Raw genomic sequence first — 18,398 nt, forward strand, 5'->3', positions numbered from 1 at the left:
TTTTTCTGAATAAAATGCATAATATGTTTTAATTTAAAAATTAAATTAATTATAATATACGAAAAGTTGACCATAACCATATAGTAAATTTACAATATTTTAGTTTATGTAACGTTTATATTTTCAACTAAAACGACGATATACGATGTTATTTATATTGTATAACCAAGTTAACTCTATACCTATAAAGTTCATCACCATCTTATTAAAACTTTAAAAATTAGTAGATAAACATGTTAGAAATATTTCTACTATTCGATATTAATTAATTTGCATTAAAAAAAGTAATATCAATATAAAATGAATGAATGAAATTCACAGTTTTTGATGTTAAACAATAAAATGTAGGTATAATTTATTTGATATTTAGCTATAATATGTATCATAGCTACATACGTAAAAATTAGGAAGCCTAGTGTGGCACGGTGTTTAGTCACTAGCGTATTTTGAGGTAAAGTATCGGCAGGCGTCTCTAGCTCCCAAATGGGTTTTTGTGTTTTTTTTTTTGGTTTTTAAATCCTTGATCTATACATACGTGTTCCAAACCAACGGTACGCAACGGTTTTGAATATATAAGTAATGGAAGTAATGGGTATTGTTAATCGTATATTACAAGTATTTGTGATTAGTTGACTTATAAGTGATTATAAGGGAGAAGAGCATTGGAAAAATAGTTTAATAGAAACTGTCCATTGACAGAACTCTATAAGTAAATTTGGAAAATAATATCTATGTACATCACGAGTCTGATAAAGAAAAAAATATTCAAATATATTATAAAGCATAGCTCTCTTAGTAAAAATCTGTACGGGTCTTGTTGAACGTATCAATTTTATTGGAAAGCCGCGGCCTATATGGAAAACTATACTACTATATTATATACTCGAGATATCCCGTCATCGATGGGTTTATTCGAGAAATGGTAAAAATAACTTATATACACACACATTGGGAAACCCTTCGTTGGAACCGCCTTGGATCACTCACTTGAGACACCCGGAGAAAATTGGAAACAGTGACATATTTATCAACTTCCCCCCTTAATAAATCCTCCATTTTTTTCTTCTGATGGACGAATTTCAACTGGACTAGAAACACAAAGTAGAACGAATTTGATAAAAAAAAACTCCACGGATGATTCCACGGTTATACGCGATCTAACTTTATTATTATTGTTCTTACGAGTATATCTGTGGTAGTTCGAAATTCTTTCACTTCGATTCTTCTGCGAAAAACATGCGAATCCGGTCTACAAGCCAACAGGATCTCCTCAACGATTTTTTCCAAAGATCAAACTGGATTACCATCGATTCTCTGTGTTTCCTTCGACTAGACGGTCGAGACTAGGAGATCGCTTACGACGACCTTAAGGCTTAGACCCACGATCAACGAATTATCACTTTCCACTTGTATTCTGGAGATACAGAAAGAGAAAAAAAAGAATGTACAAAAACTGTGTTACCACGACCCTTAGTCCTTATTACGCTTGTTTTCCTTACGATATTTTAATATAAATCCCATTTATAAATTTTATTTTATTTTGCTCTGTTTGACCCTTCTAGTGAAATATCCACAGTAAATATTAAACTTAGTACATTTTTTTCTCCCCGTAAAATTGTACAGTTACCTACATTTTTACCCCAGTTAAAATACTAAAAGTAAATTATTACTCTAATTTAAATAATATATCACTATTAAATTAACCTCAGGTACAAGCAACTAAAAGAAATAACTAAATTTCGTTTATAAATTACTTAAATATCTGCAGTCCTTTGTTAATATAGGTACCTCCTTTTTTTATACACAACAAAAAATGTAATTAATTCTATATAGTTTTTAGTTATCCGATTCCAATAATTGGTATTGAAAGCAGGATAATGGACCATCAATACAGATTATAAAAAAATTTAACAAAGAGTGATATTAATAGTACCTACTGTTATTATTATTATTATTTATTATTGATATTACATATTTGACATCAAATTTTGTCAAAACTAAAATACAAATAATTATCAAATACATTTATGAACATTAAATTGTATTAAAATTATACTTTCCTTAAGTAATACAAATAATATCTCAAGAATTTAAAAATGTGATCTTTGTTTAAATTAAAAATTTCAAAAATCAAAATTTGAATGAAACCATAACCATGCTTGGTGAATCACTCTGTTTACAATGTATATAATTTCAGTGGTTTTATTCACTTTTATACCTAATTGATGATAATAATTTTATTGTACCAATATAGGTACGATTTTAATAGCCACTATTTAATTCAAACCATGGCATATTAACACAAATCACTAAAATATTTGAACGAATTGGGTACTTACAACTTATAAAGATCAAACAATACAACTATGTAATCAATAATTTATGACAAATAATGTGTGTATTTTTTTAACGTTTTAAATTAATGTAAATGTTTCTTTTTATATAATATAGATATTAGACACTGGGAATTTCTTTTAACACATTACCTTTTAAAAGTGATAATATTTCAAAAAATAATTTAAAGACGTTACAAAACAGCATTTTTGAAAAAAAATATATTCAACAATACTAAACAATTTCCGATAAAAATAATTTAAGACGAGACTAAAGTACAAAAATAAACGCCAAAGCATTTTTGAAGTTTAATATTATGTTATTGTGTTGTTAAAAAACACTTTTTTAAATTCATTTACTCTGTGTATAAAATGGTACTAATAGTAAATTCAATAGCTATCTCATCATTAATTCAACTAACTAAATAAAGTTGATATTTGGTATACTAAAACATTAACTAGCAGAAAATGTAATGTTTTTATTATTTCATAGTATTATACCTAAAATAAATAAATAGGCACATGTAATTTGTTCAATCAAACACACATAATGAGTAAAAGCGTTAACATAATAATTAGTACATGGCTTATATTCGTTTATAATTGTTGTAGGATGTGTGGATGATGTTTACAAAAAAGTTGAAGGGAGTTGGGTTTGGTCAATGATACGTGACACAACTTCATGTTTACTGACAAAAGGAGCATTTCAAATCGTATTTGTAAAAAAAAAATCAGTACTGACAGTATGGAGTATGGAGGATGATGAAGAGGAAAAATGGAATAAAATAGAATAGGTGTCGTCGAAACAGTGAAATAGTGAAACTCTGACAAAACTTTAATAAAGCCCAATATGAAAGTTTTGAGTAATTTCTCAAATGGCAGGAGGACACGAGGGGCCTTGGCTGGAAAGCAAGACTTTACGATGGTCTCGCAATATTGAAACGCCTTGGCTAATAGGAAAAGTTATGGCTACGTTATTGGGAGTTGTCCTTTAATAGCTCCAAAGTTTCTTTTTTTCCCCTCATTTCTATTCTTGAGTGTGTGTTTCAGCCTGTTCTACCTCACCCACATTATGTGTATACTTGATACCACCTCAAAAAATAAAAATAAAAAAATAAACTTTTCACTTTGAATAAAACACGATATCTTCATTGCAGCTCTTGTCTTTAGTTTATTACGACATGACACGATACTCAAATTTCCCCAACATTTAAAAAAAATATAGTCATAATTGATAAATAATCAATTTTTGTCTTATCTCTATAAAATGAAAATATAGTGTTCAGAATAAAATTGACTTACAAACTGTAGTTTAATATAAATTGTATCGAAACATAGTGCGATTGCTTAAATAAAAATATAACAACACGAATACAGCTAATATTATATCTGAAAACATGACGTATGTAATATCATATTCAGTGCAAATACAATTGATTAACATTTTACTAATGATATAGATGTTTTTTAACTCAATTAGAAAACAATTCAACCGGAAACTCTGGAGTAATAGATTTGTATAGTTTATAATATTATGTTGAACACGACAAACTATGGGATAATTCTAAAACGGACGTCAATAATGTATTGTCATGTAAATTCGTGACTTAGTTTCTTTTTTATAATATCAAATGTTATTTATTATGATAAAACGAAACGTTATTAGTTGTATTTTTATCATTTGAATTTAATTTAATCGATATAATTTAAGTTTAATAATTACATTTTGTTGTTCTCTGAGCTGCAATGCTTTTGAAATATATATTATATGTAAATGGTGTCAATTGGTTAAAACTTTATAAGATCATTAGATATTATGGTCGCAAATTATTTTTTTTCCGTTTTTAAGCACTGGGGTGATTAAAACATGATTATGCACATTGTACATACAATATTTCAATCATATTACTTTCTTCTTATTTTCAATACTGTATAAATAAATCAAATAAACATTAATGGAAAATTACCATAAATATAAATTAATATTTTTTTCTATTGTTGTGTACACCCGTCTTGTATGTACAGAAATAACGATAATCTGTATAAGACAACATTAAATATACTTTCTGAAATTTGAGAAGAATAATATTAATTCTTTGAACTAGTCAAACTTATATTGTTCGTTATTTTCATTACTCAGCAAGTCGACAGACAAAAAAATAAACGTCCCGACGGACGGTCCGTCTCTTCTTAGCCTGTTAATATTTTATATTCTATGCAGCCAAGATTATATGGCTAATTTATTTTCAATTCGATTTGAACGGTGGCTCGAATAAATATCGAAGTGGTCTTGAATAAAGTATTATATTTTGGCATGGAACGATGGCTGGCAGCGTGACACTTGAACATTTGTAACGGCATAAAATATAATCCCCGAGATAATAATAATTATATATATAATAGGATGAAACTGACATGGATGTAATTGACCAACTATAGTTATTTTATTGATTATTCTGGTTACTAGTATTTTTTTTATTAAATTAAACTATCGCTATTGTTAAATTTAAAGATAGTTGATAAAAACTAAAATTGACACATATAGTTGGCCGATTTCATTTTTAGAATTTCTGAAATTAGTTATTTCTGTCACGACCTGTGTATAATAGCTCCTGTTACTGGTATGAGGAGGAAGGTCTTATAGTAGAGTAGTTCAAATGTAAGAAAATCATTTCGGGTACGTTATGGTCTTCTGGTCACAGGACTGGAAGAGCCGCTTAAAAGTTGGTCCTCGTCGTCGCATTGGGTTATTTCCAGACGAGATACAACATCACTATCTAAACCGTTTCCAGGGTCGGTACATTAAAGTCGGGTCCGAAAACCATTCTTCGGCCGAGAATAGCCGTTCCAATTAGGTAGGTACAAAAGCATTTTAGCTCAGCCGAATGAACTATGTGTATAATATATATTATATATTTATGTATATTATTATTATGGTTCATGTGTGCAGATGCGTTGCTGTTTATCGTCCCAGTGCATCCGAAACGTAAACTAATGAGGATGGAATCGTTCGACATGGTAATAATATAATATATTATTTATTATTTTTGTTATTTTTATTATTATCACTATGTTTTATAATTGATACGTATTTTAACACCCAAATTATATAAATATAATATTATATAAACATATTAAAAACCAAAAAATAAACTATAATTTGTGTTAGCATAATATTTATGTAAATACATTTTTTATATATAATTATTAATATGATTTTGAACAGTTTAAACACTTGAAATAAAAAATATTCCAATATTTATTACTATTTATAGCAAAAAAAAAAAAAAAATACAAAACGTTATGTTTTTTAATCACAAGATATTGCAATATACACCTCTTAAAAATTATTATCATGCTGATTGTAAAGAGCTTATAAGTATCATGAGTTTTCGGAAATTAATGACCAATGGATTATTCGAAATCAAATATCCGTATATTTGTTTACTGAATGAATTCACATATTCAAATCAATCGTTTAGTTTGATGTTTTTGCGTGTAGAATAGAGGTTTTTACAAAACGGAAAATAGCGAAATTTGTAAAAACAAAACGTACTAGCTATAAAACGCATTGATTATTTATTCAGAGTCTATTGAAACTCACGTCTAACACTTTTCAGTATCCATAAATCGTGTTTCATAAAAAAAAATGTAAATACATATACGATCCGCAATCATTAATGTGGCATCGGATGAGTGGGCGAGTAAAAAATGGAAACTACGAAATTGGATATTATTTTCAAAAAGAGGAAAATTGTCGAGCATCAAAAATTCTGTGTCTGTAGATAAAAATGATTACAACCGCTCTTACACGCAGATATACGCGGGAACACGTACTTATTCTTAAGTCGTAGAGTCGAGGACCTAAATCTCTTATTCGTCTTACTATTGCGCCCCACTCGTCAGTTTGTACACTTCCCCGAAAAAGTAAAAGAGGTTGGCACGCAACGGTAGCACTATGTAATATTACCACCGACGATATCACATAGTTTCTCGGGAGAAAAGTTGTGTGTGGCGTTACTTAAATAATAATAATAATATCGGCAAGACGCACTACGTCATCCCGCCTGGAGATTTCCAAAACTACTCCGGAGCACCTACTGGCAACGTTTACAATAATAATATATTATGTAGGTACATGATAGTTTTTCGGTGGAGTGTCTTGTGGACAATCCCCACTAGGTTCGAGAACATTATTGTAAGTCGACGGCCGTAGCAGTTGCCAGCAATACGTTTCTGCGCTGTTATTAATCATTTATGTGCCGTGATTGATGAGTGGAAAAAATGCGCTCGCGGGGAACACCTGTTCGTGTAAGAGTGAGGTCGCGTCCAAATAACGTGTATTTACCTATATACCCATGCTTTTGGTGAACTTTTCAATCGGATTGAGAGCGAACCTGGGGAATATTTTTGCAGTGTTTTTCTGCGAAGGAGAACGTCTTCGAGCTCGAGGACATCGTCAAATCGACGATCTGAAATGAACGCTGGAATTTATTATCTTCTATACTATTTCAAACATGTAGATTGTAGGTATACACTTTGAGTTTGATATAACGGGTATAATAATAATAATAATAATGATATATATAAAATAAAGTATATTTTATTTTAATATAATATCGTCTCACGGTGGATTTTTGGCATCTGATTTTGTTTTTTGTTCTCAAATTTACAAATTAGATTCTTTCGATGAGATTGGCATGGTTTTTGCAGATAACTTTTTGAACAATTAGTTTATAATACATTTTGGTAAACCTTCACAAGTTATTGTTACTGTGATATTATTATATGCATGTGAATATAATAATACGTATCATGTTTAGGTATAATTTACATAATAAATGATTTGATTTCTGTTCAAGTATTGAAAATAATTTTTAAGAAAAAATCAAAATGTATGAAATTATTATTTTGATCACCTCGTTGGATGCCAAGTAAAAAAAAAACCTTTTTGTAGTAAGAAAGTTGTTGTAGTTTGTCAGTGGACGATTAAAACCCTACAGATAAATGCCCATGTCGTCACAAGTATTTTTCAAATTATTGTATTACAAATAAATGTTGTCAAATAATAATCTTACTAATAAAATATCGCCATAGCGGACGTGATGTATTGTATTGTTTTTTTTCTCCATTTCAATTGTAACCGAATTGTATTATATACAATACACTAAACAAATATTATAAACATGAAATAATATTGTTCAATATACAATTATACTGTATGATTTTATACACGAGCACAGTGAAACATATTAACCTTTTTTTATTTATACAGCATGTTCTTTTTTATTGGTAAAAGTGTATTATATTAGTAAGTTTATGACTAGGTTATGTTTAGTAGATTATAGATACATAGAAAAAAAATATTGCATAACAATTGATGTGTATAACTATTTAATTAAGACTATAATTGTTGACAATAATTAAATGACAAAATATTAAAATGATGGCTTTCAATTTTGACGTATTGCATCAAATATTCAAATGTAAATAATTATTAATTTGGCATCAAAATATTCAACGATCTAAAATTAATTTCACAATAATGAATAATTATAACCCTTTTTTAATTTAAAAAAGAAATCATTTCAATATTTTAGGAATATTATAAATTTTATTTCAATAAGTAAATTTTTTTTTACGTATTGAAATATGTACTTTTTTTACTATCAATCGAAATAGAATTTACAAACCGTTGCACCGTATAACATACTAACTAATCGTAGTTTAGCCTTTAAACTATTGAATTTCCGGATCAAGTCAATAATTTAAGCCCAACTAATATTCAATGACAGCTTATACAGTTCTGATTAAGGGCATTATATACTTTTGGGGATTTGGATGAGTACATCAATAACATTATATAAATAATTACAACTGATTACATGTCTATTTCGGCCTAACAAATGCTGATGAGTCGATTTAATTTGTCTATTTCATTTCTCATCGGATAATACAAATCACAAAACATCTTAAACTCCACCTCATTTATTTGCAGTGAAAACACATATTATTTTAAAATGTATTGATTTTTTTCACAGTTTTATTTTTAACATATTATAGATATTAAAATTTGACACTAAAATAATATTGCTCGTAACTTATGAGTAGGTAACATGTAGCACTATAATAGACAATAGCATAAAGTTTAAATGTTGACAAGGATAATAGTATTATCATAATTCGATTAAATGGGGTAGTCAAAGTACTTAATCTAAATATTATAAACATACGAAAAACTATATATAGTATATTACGTAATTTATCTAATTTAGTTCCCAAAAACAAAGGGTACAAACAATTTTTCAAGGAGATAAAATGAAGGAACAACGCATAGTCATGGTTTTTAGCATAATATTACGTGACGTACGAACATATACATAGTAGATCGGTTAGGGAAAAGACTAAAGAGTTACATAGGTATCCTTCATGTATCCTTTGTATGAAATGTAAGCCCGCTTGAGGTGAAAAAGGTGTGAAGGACTAAGAATATATTTTAACGATAGCTTTTACAATTTAAAAACTTGGTCATAAATATTATTTTTATCAAACGTATATATTTAGAATTTTTTTAAGAAGGTATATGTTTTAAAAAATCAAAAAAATATTAAACTCTTTACATAATAATTACATGCTATTACGTAATGGAAGGAAAATTGTTTTTAATATTATTGACCCATATAATATATATTTTATTAAATATTTTACCTTTAACGATTTATTGTTTACATTGCTTGAATCTAGTATTAGTTAAAATTGTATGGATTTTAAATAAATCGGAAACTCAACACGTTTATTAATTATGTTATAAATTAATATTGCTTATTAAATTATTGGTCCCGAGTTCCCCGCTATTTACATCAATGCATAAAAATGATCAAAAGAGGAACTGTTCACTGAAACATGAGCAAAACATTTGTAGACATAACATCTGTAAAGTTGTAGTCAGATTTACAAAAGGTCTGTAAACGAAATATCTAGAATACATTGACTTGCTTGCAAATTTTTATTTGTACAAAAACCATTTTTAGTTATTCGACAAAAACCTTAGAATGTTAGAAAAAGTTGAAACGAAATCAATTATAGAATATTTTATGAGGTCAACAATAATAAATATAAGCTAAATATACATCCCATTTCGTACTTCCCTGATATTCTATTCATTTATATTAAACAGTTTATAATAAAATCGATATTTTTTAATTATTAAGTTTTTCTTCTTTATAAATAAATCATTTTCGTTAAATTAAAATTCGGTTTCTTGAGTAATGTAATGGAATTGATATATTATTTAAAGATGTCTATTTTTTTTCTAATATAACCCAAAGCCTTTCCGTGTCTTTTTCGATTAAGTTCATTTTGACCGTTATTAAATTTGTATGAATCAAATCTAATGTGGGTTAGACTTTTGGATTTTAAATCATTGTATGTCACATCGATGTTGTTATTTAATTATTTATGCCAGTATTCTACACACGTTTTTTATTGTATTTTGTGTCTCGTGAAAACTTTTTGTAAATATTTTATTTACTTAATTAAAAACTAATACATTGTTTTTTTCGTTATTTTCTAACTTCCGTCCAATACAAACAATAACCGATTTCGTTTAATCTGAATTTAGAAAATACACAAATAAAATTAGAAGTACGATATTGATTTATTTGAATTTTTTGTCTATTATGGTAACTATTTTCAAATAAAAATCATTGAAATCTAATTGCGGGAGTCTGCGAACGTCGTCTGATGTATTTGACTTAACTTAAAATACAAATGAATGAAGTTCAGTAATTCGGTAATTAGTTATTACAACTTGATACATGATGGTTGTAGGTAATATTGTTGAAAATTTGGTTACAAACTATTATGGATCCTATTTTGGAGCAGAGTTTAATTTTTGGAACTTGTATTTTGTTGTAGATACCGTTATAATACATCCTATGTTTGTGTAATAGTTGGGTAGATAGTTGGTACCTTTTGAAACTTTTATACTTTTCATCGGAGCATAGTTTTTTAATAAAGGTTTAATTGAGTGGACTTATAAAGCTGATTATATAAAACGCGTTGGAATTAATTCATAGTATGTATCTCAATTGATTTTAATTAGAAAAATGTATCATACATTCACAAAGCCTTTATAATATGTATATGTTTTATTGTATATATGGATAAATATATAGGTAAATAGATAGAGTGAGAGATAGGGATACACTATAAATGATAATTAAATGAATGACGGTTTATTTTTATTTGGATAAATAGGTATTTAAAAAAAGAACGACATTAACTTACGTTAAAAAAAATTTCATTTGATTGCACCGATATTGTTCAAATAAATATAGTAATACTTCTCTGTTAGTTTGTACCTCAAATTTATCTAACAGCCACTCTAATCTTAATTTGTCTTCAGACAATCGTTTTTGTTTAAATATTTAAGCTTCTTAAATTATAATTTTAAAACAGTCCCTTATTTTATTCGTAATTAATTCTAATTGTATAATATAATCATTTACGTAGATTCTTAATGTATTTAATTTTAAATATTCGTTCTTAAGTTATATGGATTTATAATGAATCCTAAGACACTGTCTTCATGTCAAACTATAAACAGATTATAGATATATTAAAACATTAATAATGTCCACCTATTCACGGAATTAATTATGATTTTAACAGTGTTATTCAAACGTGTTCACTGTATTGATCTCATAATACAAAATGTCATACTACATTATATAGATGAATAAATTAATGTTTTTAATTGCTCTGTAATGACTCAACGTTTTTAAGGTATAATACCTACGCAAGTTTTAATGTCGTCTGAATGAGTTAAATGATTATTCAATAACATTTACAATAAAACTAAAATATAAGGTTTACTCAATATAGTGATTATAAATAATACATTCTTTCTGATGAAAAGTAAGACATTCTATTTAAAAACAATAACATTTGTTATCAAATAATAATAACTATAATAGTATTTTACTACTACATATTAAAGTAATGATTGAAATTCCAAATTAGTTTTCACATGGTTTAGGATATTTGTGGCATCCTTAAAAACTTTTGAGTACCTACTTAAAAGTAAAAACATTAACAATAGAAAATTAGAAAATATCCTTATCAAAAGTAATAAAATAACTGGTTACAAGCATTTTGTTTTAAAATTGATTTATCACTTGCCTTATAATAGAGAACACTAGGTAATTTAATAGAGAAGAATAATTTCATATACGTTTTTTGTGTAGGTATTTTATGTTCATAAAAAATTTAAATAATATTTTTTAAATATCAAACCTCTCTACTATAATATGCGCTATGCACTTATTCAAAATTATTATTTTCAAAGGTGCTCAATAATTATAACAATCAGTAATCGTTTTAAAGTACTTCATCTGAAGTTTTTATTTTCATGTAAACATTTTTTATGTATATTCTTTCAGTCATTTAATGTCTGTCACTTTTTGGTTTTGTTTTTTTTTTTTTAATCCACAAAGTGTAGGTATATTATAATATTATACACTAAAGCCGTATAATTTCGTTCAACTAGGTACTGTAATATTTTAAAATGTGCTTTATTATATATTTTTTTATGAGTAATCACCTTGGGAGACGGATCACACTAGCGTAAACTTTTTAAATAAAAAAAAGTTTGTTATGCTCATGATATATACACCTTTATATATATGTATATGTGTGTGTAAATATTTATATAGACTCAAAAGCAAAGCAGCCAGCTCATTGTCGTCGATATCAGGGATTTATACGATGCGTGTGATGTGATGATATATTATAATTCCCACGTGACGACGTATAGTTGCAACTCCAAGATGACAAGAAGCGTTAAGGGAAAAAAAATAATAGTAAATAGTAGTCGAGTGAAAGAAAAATATGTTTACACACTGAAAACGAACGTGTCAGAAGTAAACGCGTTATTACGGAATAGAGAACAAAATTGTTATTATCTTAAACAGTTACACGTGGATGTGTAAAGGATATATTATTATTATTTTCGCGTATAAGGAAGTCTGTAGGTAAATAAATCGACTTTGAAGTGAAGTTTACACAGCTATCTTAACGACTCCTTTGTTTCGTGTAACATATTATATTAACCGAACATATAATAGTTTACAATCAATTATTCAAGCAAAGTCTCGGAAACATGACTTTGAAGTATTAAAAAAAAATTATATTTGTTAACAGATATTAATTATATTGAACATTTAATGTACAGTAAAATTATTTCTGAATAAAACTCGCGGATTTATCATTTTTTTTTTTCATCTTCCTGGTTATGTTTTGAATAGAGCATGAAGCAGAATTACTTGCGTACATCATCATAACAAAATAGCCATCTATTATCAAGTACTTACCTATTTTTATGCTACTACAGTCTTGTACCATATTAAAATATATGGTTTCTTTTTCGGAAACTTTTCATGAATTTCAAAGTGTATAATATGCAACGTATTTTTAATAGTGAACTTTATATACTGAAAACGTTGTTGATTTTAGTGAAAAAATTGTTTATGATTATGTAAGTACCCTATATTTTACCGTTGTAGAGACGATTATTCTCCCGAAAAATGACCACATTTAACCGTTCAGCAATATTAATATAATACACTTTGGTATTTTATTATCATGAATCTCTATATAAATATCCAAAAATATGAAATGAAAAAATTCCAGAGGCATCAAATTTGAAATATTGTGACTTCAACATAAATTTAATTACATCACAGTTAAAAAAATCCACACATTTTATAACGATAAATATTAATACTTTTTAATATAAATAAATTATAATTAATATTGGTATCGCAGTTAACATGATATTGTGAACAAACCTTAACATCCCTATCAATGCATACTGACAAAACGCTGTAGGTAGATAGTTGATTTGACAACTATTAATTTTAAGATAAGATGCAAATACATTATTTCATTAGCACAATATACATATTTTAAATAAAATATGTAAAGAGAAAAAATAAAACTATAGGTTTCATGCCTGTACGGTAATCCCCAAAAAGCTATGAATTATGAACAATTCGGGAGGCTTGCGTGATTCAGTGGATATGAAATTTCGAATTTCTTTTCATACCATTTTTCAGTAGGTACTCTATTTGTTTGAGATATTATTATAAACGGTTGCCATTTTCCGGAGTAACGACTGCTGTAGAAAAGCGTTAATCGAGGTGTCCCTCGTGCGCGGGACACATTCACGACTAACTCGATTAATATTCCGGGCCGACTCTAGTGCATCGCAGGACTAACATATTATCGTATCCCAAATGGAGATTTTTCTTCACCATGTCTGAATTGTAATCTATTGAAACGGTTGTCATAGTCTATTCCATTTAAGTGACCGTATAGGATATGTATATTATGTAGTTAAATATGGTGAATTTACGCAAAAAAATAACGCTACATTTACCGGTAAATTGTGAAAAATGGTAATATACCCGTAACTGGATGTGAATAATATGCCTAACACCATTCTCCATAGGTATGAAATGCAAACATTAAAAGCTGTCATCAAAATATAATCACAAATAACAATGAATAATTATGTATGATATGGCAATAATAAGTAACAGTTAGTCAGTGATTTTGGTGCGTATGTATGCTGTTAACCATTTAATGGTATACCATTAGCTATAGGTGCTAATAATAATACAGTGACAGCCTCCAGAAATGTATAACATGTTTCATAAATCATAATCCATTACAATTCATTTAAAATGTAACGTAACAAATAAACCAATATATCTTTTTTACCTTGTAAATAAAATACTGCACTCACATCTCTAGTGTTATGGTAAGTATTACGAGTGGTGGCGAGAAACGCCTGGAAATCTTGTCGGTCTGAATATAATAATAATGGCATAATGTATACGGTACGCATACATATAACGTAATATTATTTATTTTTTAAGAACAAAATGTGCGGAAAATAGGAAATTGATCGTCTGCCGGAAAGTAATAATAATATCATGTTTGTAGCGGCTAGTCGCGGCCGCGTAATGGTTTTTTAATGTCGGTGCATTAGACCGACGGCATGGAAGTCACGGACAGGGGGGTAAAAAATATTGTGAGGAGCACGAGGACCAACGCGCTACAGCTGCTCGAAAATAATGATACTGTATATTATTGTTTTATTTCATTTATGTTCGTAGTATCATCATGCGGTAAATTCGGTGTCTTACCGTTGTGAGGCCTTGGTCTTCTGGCTGGGCGACTGTCGTTATTCACTTGCAAAAAAAAAAAAAAGATCTAAAAGATCCGAAGATAAACAATACTAGGTACTAACAAAAAAAAAACGAAAAAAATTCCAAAAACTGCGAGAACTGCGAAAATGTACCAAACTAATATTTCGCGAACCCGAAGTCGGCCAGAATACGGTACAAGTCGTGTGTGGTCCGGCGGTTGCGGTCCACCGTGAAACTTTACGCGTTCGTGGGGTCGCCGACGAGTTATAAAGTGGCGCGCGGGCGCTGGATATACGTTCGACGGTTTTCCTACGTGTCAGCGAGAGTACTGCGTTCGGTTCGGGCGCCACACACGGCGGCCGGCTAACGCCACCTCAACCACCCCTAAATCAACTCTCCAGCCCCGTACCATTCCACCCCCTCGGCTTTTGGATGGAGAGTGCGGGGGAGGGTAGCGCAAGCGCACCGTCCGCCCGCGCGAAATTCGCCGACACCAGTTACACGGTCTCGCGCTACCACGATTTTTCGTCCTCGCCCCGTCTCCAGTTGGTCTGTTATTATCGTCGTTATTATATTAAATCATGTCATAAATATTTCGACAGCGGACACGACTCGATAGTGATGAAATGAAAAAAAACGCTGAGACGGCTATGGGAAAGCAGTGCTACACCTACGAAGTATATTATAATATGACATTCCAGAACACTGCCCACTCTCGAAACAGTACCATTTACTATTATTATATTAGTGTGTTACTTGCACGACTTGCATCGCACTCATATGACGTACAGTATAATGATACGGACGACGATATTGTTGGTAAGTGCCCTTCCATAGAGGGTGATCGGGCAAACCAGAAGAGTTATAGATAGGGGAAAATGTAGTGTCATTCTCCACGTGGTAGTCACGATTTATAGGTGGAAGGTACGACACCTACAATATAATCCAATTTTATAAAAGTACCTATGCTTTTTGTCTTTACATAAATTATGAAAGTACGAAGCTATAACAATTTTAAAATAAGCATTTAAGACGTATTTCAAATAAAATATCCGGGGAAAAAGTGTTTAGAAGAACCAATGTAAATTCTCAAGTACCTGCCTACCTAGTCTACTACGTAAGCACTAAATCAAATCGCAAAATGGTTATTGGTTACCACTGTTAAAAGTTTGGTTGGGTTAGGTTCAGCACATTCAATATTTTTAGTGCATTATGGAACAAAAATATTCTATACGACGTGACAATGGAGTTTCCTTGTTTGAAAATATGTAATGATTAATGCTTAATGATGGAGAACTGCGTATCCATACATCCAAAGGATTCAATTATTGATGATTTTTTACATCAATGATAACAATTAATTAATATTGTAATAATAATATTTTTGAACAACAATCTTTTTTCAAATATATTTTTATAATTTATAAATTAATTCCTCATGTTTTTTGGTTTCAGAACCAATAATTATATTTTATATAACATGTTTATTTTTCATAATAAATTGTGTGAACTATTGGAACTTGCTCTTCGAAGGATATCGCTTACAACTCCGGTGAACCACGTGTAGATCGTGACAATTACGTTAGAGCTCCTACAGCACCATTCTCGTTCGCACTAAACTTTATTCCAAGACCAGTATGATGCTATAATTATCAGTTGTGCTGATATCGGCCAACTATAAAAACAAGTTACAAGTTAAATTCGCAATATAGATTTTATTAAAATTCGTTAATGAAAATGTTTTTTTTTCAAAGTTTTTCAATATCTACCTGCTAGAAAACTATTCATATAAAAATAAATACTTAAAAACATTGACGAGATGCTTTGTGACCGGTTTGAAAATAACGGAAATAGCGTTTATTCTTCGTCAATCATTGCAACTGTTGTTGTTGTTGTTGTTGTTGTTGTTGTTGTTGTTGTTGTTGTTGTTGTTGCTGTTGTTGTAGTGTCATAGTTGTTGGATCTTGTAGTGGTGTCATAATAAGACTCATTGAAACCTGATCAGTGACTCACATAACCTAACCTAACCAAATTTCGTGGGGAGTGCAATGTTATTTGAATAGCACTCAGATATCGAATGTTTACGCTTAATAATATACAGTTGCTAATGCATTGATTCAGTAGAGTCGTATGAAACTTGTTTACCACTTGTTAATTTGCACGTGTATAATATTATTGCCGAGACCACCGATGTCGCGTTATAATTTGTTTACCTACGCATAAAGTTTCTCTACCCTCATCAACAATACGAAAATAAAATAAAAAACTCGTCCCATGTACGAATTAACATTTTAAGGTTTCGGTGGAGTCGAAATAATTGCATAGTTTTTTTCATTTTTTAAAGAAGCGAACATATTATTTATATATTATTTTGTGGAGATGATTTAAAATATACATTGTACATAATATATTGATTGATATGGATCAATTTAACTCACAAATATGTCCCTCGTTCAATATTTTTTGAAAATGAATACCATACACTACTTGTGTAAAACATGTTTTTAATTTTCGGGGTCCGGGAAAAAGCTATAACAATACTTTAGGTTGTAATTTTGAGAGTATCCGAAATTCATACAAAGACTTAGAGTGATATCTTGCAATCATTCAAAAACCTTATCACATTTTCAATGTGACTAAAATCGATTTAGTGAATGTGACATTAAAAATTGGTAGCATGCAAACATCGACAAATAATGCATTAATTGTTTTCAATTCATCAATGGGTGAATAGATATTTAAATATTAATAAGAAATTGGAAATGGTATTAAATATAAGGGACTTAGCAATTTAAGTATTATATTGTCATCGGATTTCTCTTTTAATAAAACTGTAAGATTTATTAATCGAAATTGTGAAGGATTTAATACCTAGCTTACATTTCTTAATAACTTTGTTATATGTATTAGTCTGATCGTTAAAAATTGGTGAAGAAAAAATTTTTGGAATTTGAATTATTTCATTTAAGGAGAGAGGCTGGGTCCATTTGCTAATTAGAAAAATCGTTTTTGCAAACAAAAGGATAACGATAGAGTTTCAAGCCGGGTTGTGCAAATACACGCTTATTTGGTTTTTTAATTACAATAATCACAGTGTTTAATTTTGTAACTTTTTGTTGATAAATGGTTGAATTATAATTGCCAAGATTTGTTTGCAATCTTTTTTTTTTTATAAGGGAAGGTTTCCAGTAATTTGAATGTGCATTTGTATTTTTATTATAGAGTTTATTTGATGATAAAACTGTTTACCATATATAATTTTGCAGGTGCCTATGTAAACTTGAATTAATTAATTTCAAGTTAAAGGATTATTTGTGCTATTCTCAAACTTACGAAACTATTATCTAATACTTTTACAACGATGACTCTTTTAAAGTAATGTTTGCGTTTCTTATGTTTAATTAACCATTAAGATACTAATATATATTTAGGAACTTAATGAAAAGATACTCTGAATTATTTTTCTGTAATTATTCCAAGATAATTGTAAAATTAAATAATATTTTAATAATTTTAAATATTTTACCATTGATGTATTAATGCTATTAAATCAATTTCAAATATAAAAACCTACATGTAGACGTTAATTCTTGGTAATTATTATTGCTATTAACTAACAAAAATAATAAATATCATAAAAGATAATAGCTTAAGCCTTGAGGCAAATAAAATACTGACTAATACAATGACATTTATAATTAAGACTAATTTAATTAATCATTTGTAACTATTAGGTACTACACTTATTATAATATATTTTAAGATAATATAATGTAAACCTGTAAAGTTGTTGCAGCCAGTGGCCTTAATTACCGAACCTAATCGCTATGTTTATTAATATTTATAAAAT

At 29.0% G+C, this 18,398-nt stretch overlaps 1 protein-coding gene across 3 annotated transcripts in view; it reads right to left on the reverse strand.

Annotated features, from left to right (window-relative positions):
* The window catches only part of LOC111030319 (acid sphingomyelinase-like phosphodiesterase 3a), a 194,599-nt gene extending 179,727 nt beyond the window's left edge, over positions 1-14,872 (reverse strand). For all 3 annotated transcript variants that reach the window (XM_022309747.1, XM_022309746.1, XM_022309745.1), the window contains exon 1: positions 14,546-14,872. The gene's annotated coding sequence lies outside the window, so the exon portion shown is untranslated. The remainder of the gene's footprint in view (positions 1-14,545) is intronic.
* Between the last annotated feature and the right edge of the window lie 3,526 nt (positions 14,873-18,398).

Source organism: Myzus persicae, unplaced genomic scaffold, assembly GCF_001856785.1.
Source record: "Myzus persicae strain clone G006 unplaced genomic scaffold, MPER_G0061.0, whole genome shotgun sequence".
NCBI classification, from domain to species: Eukaryota; Metazoa; Arthropoda; class Insecta; order Hemiptera; family Aphididae; genus Myzus; species Myzus persicae.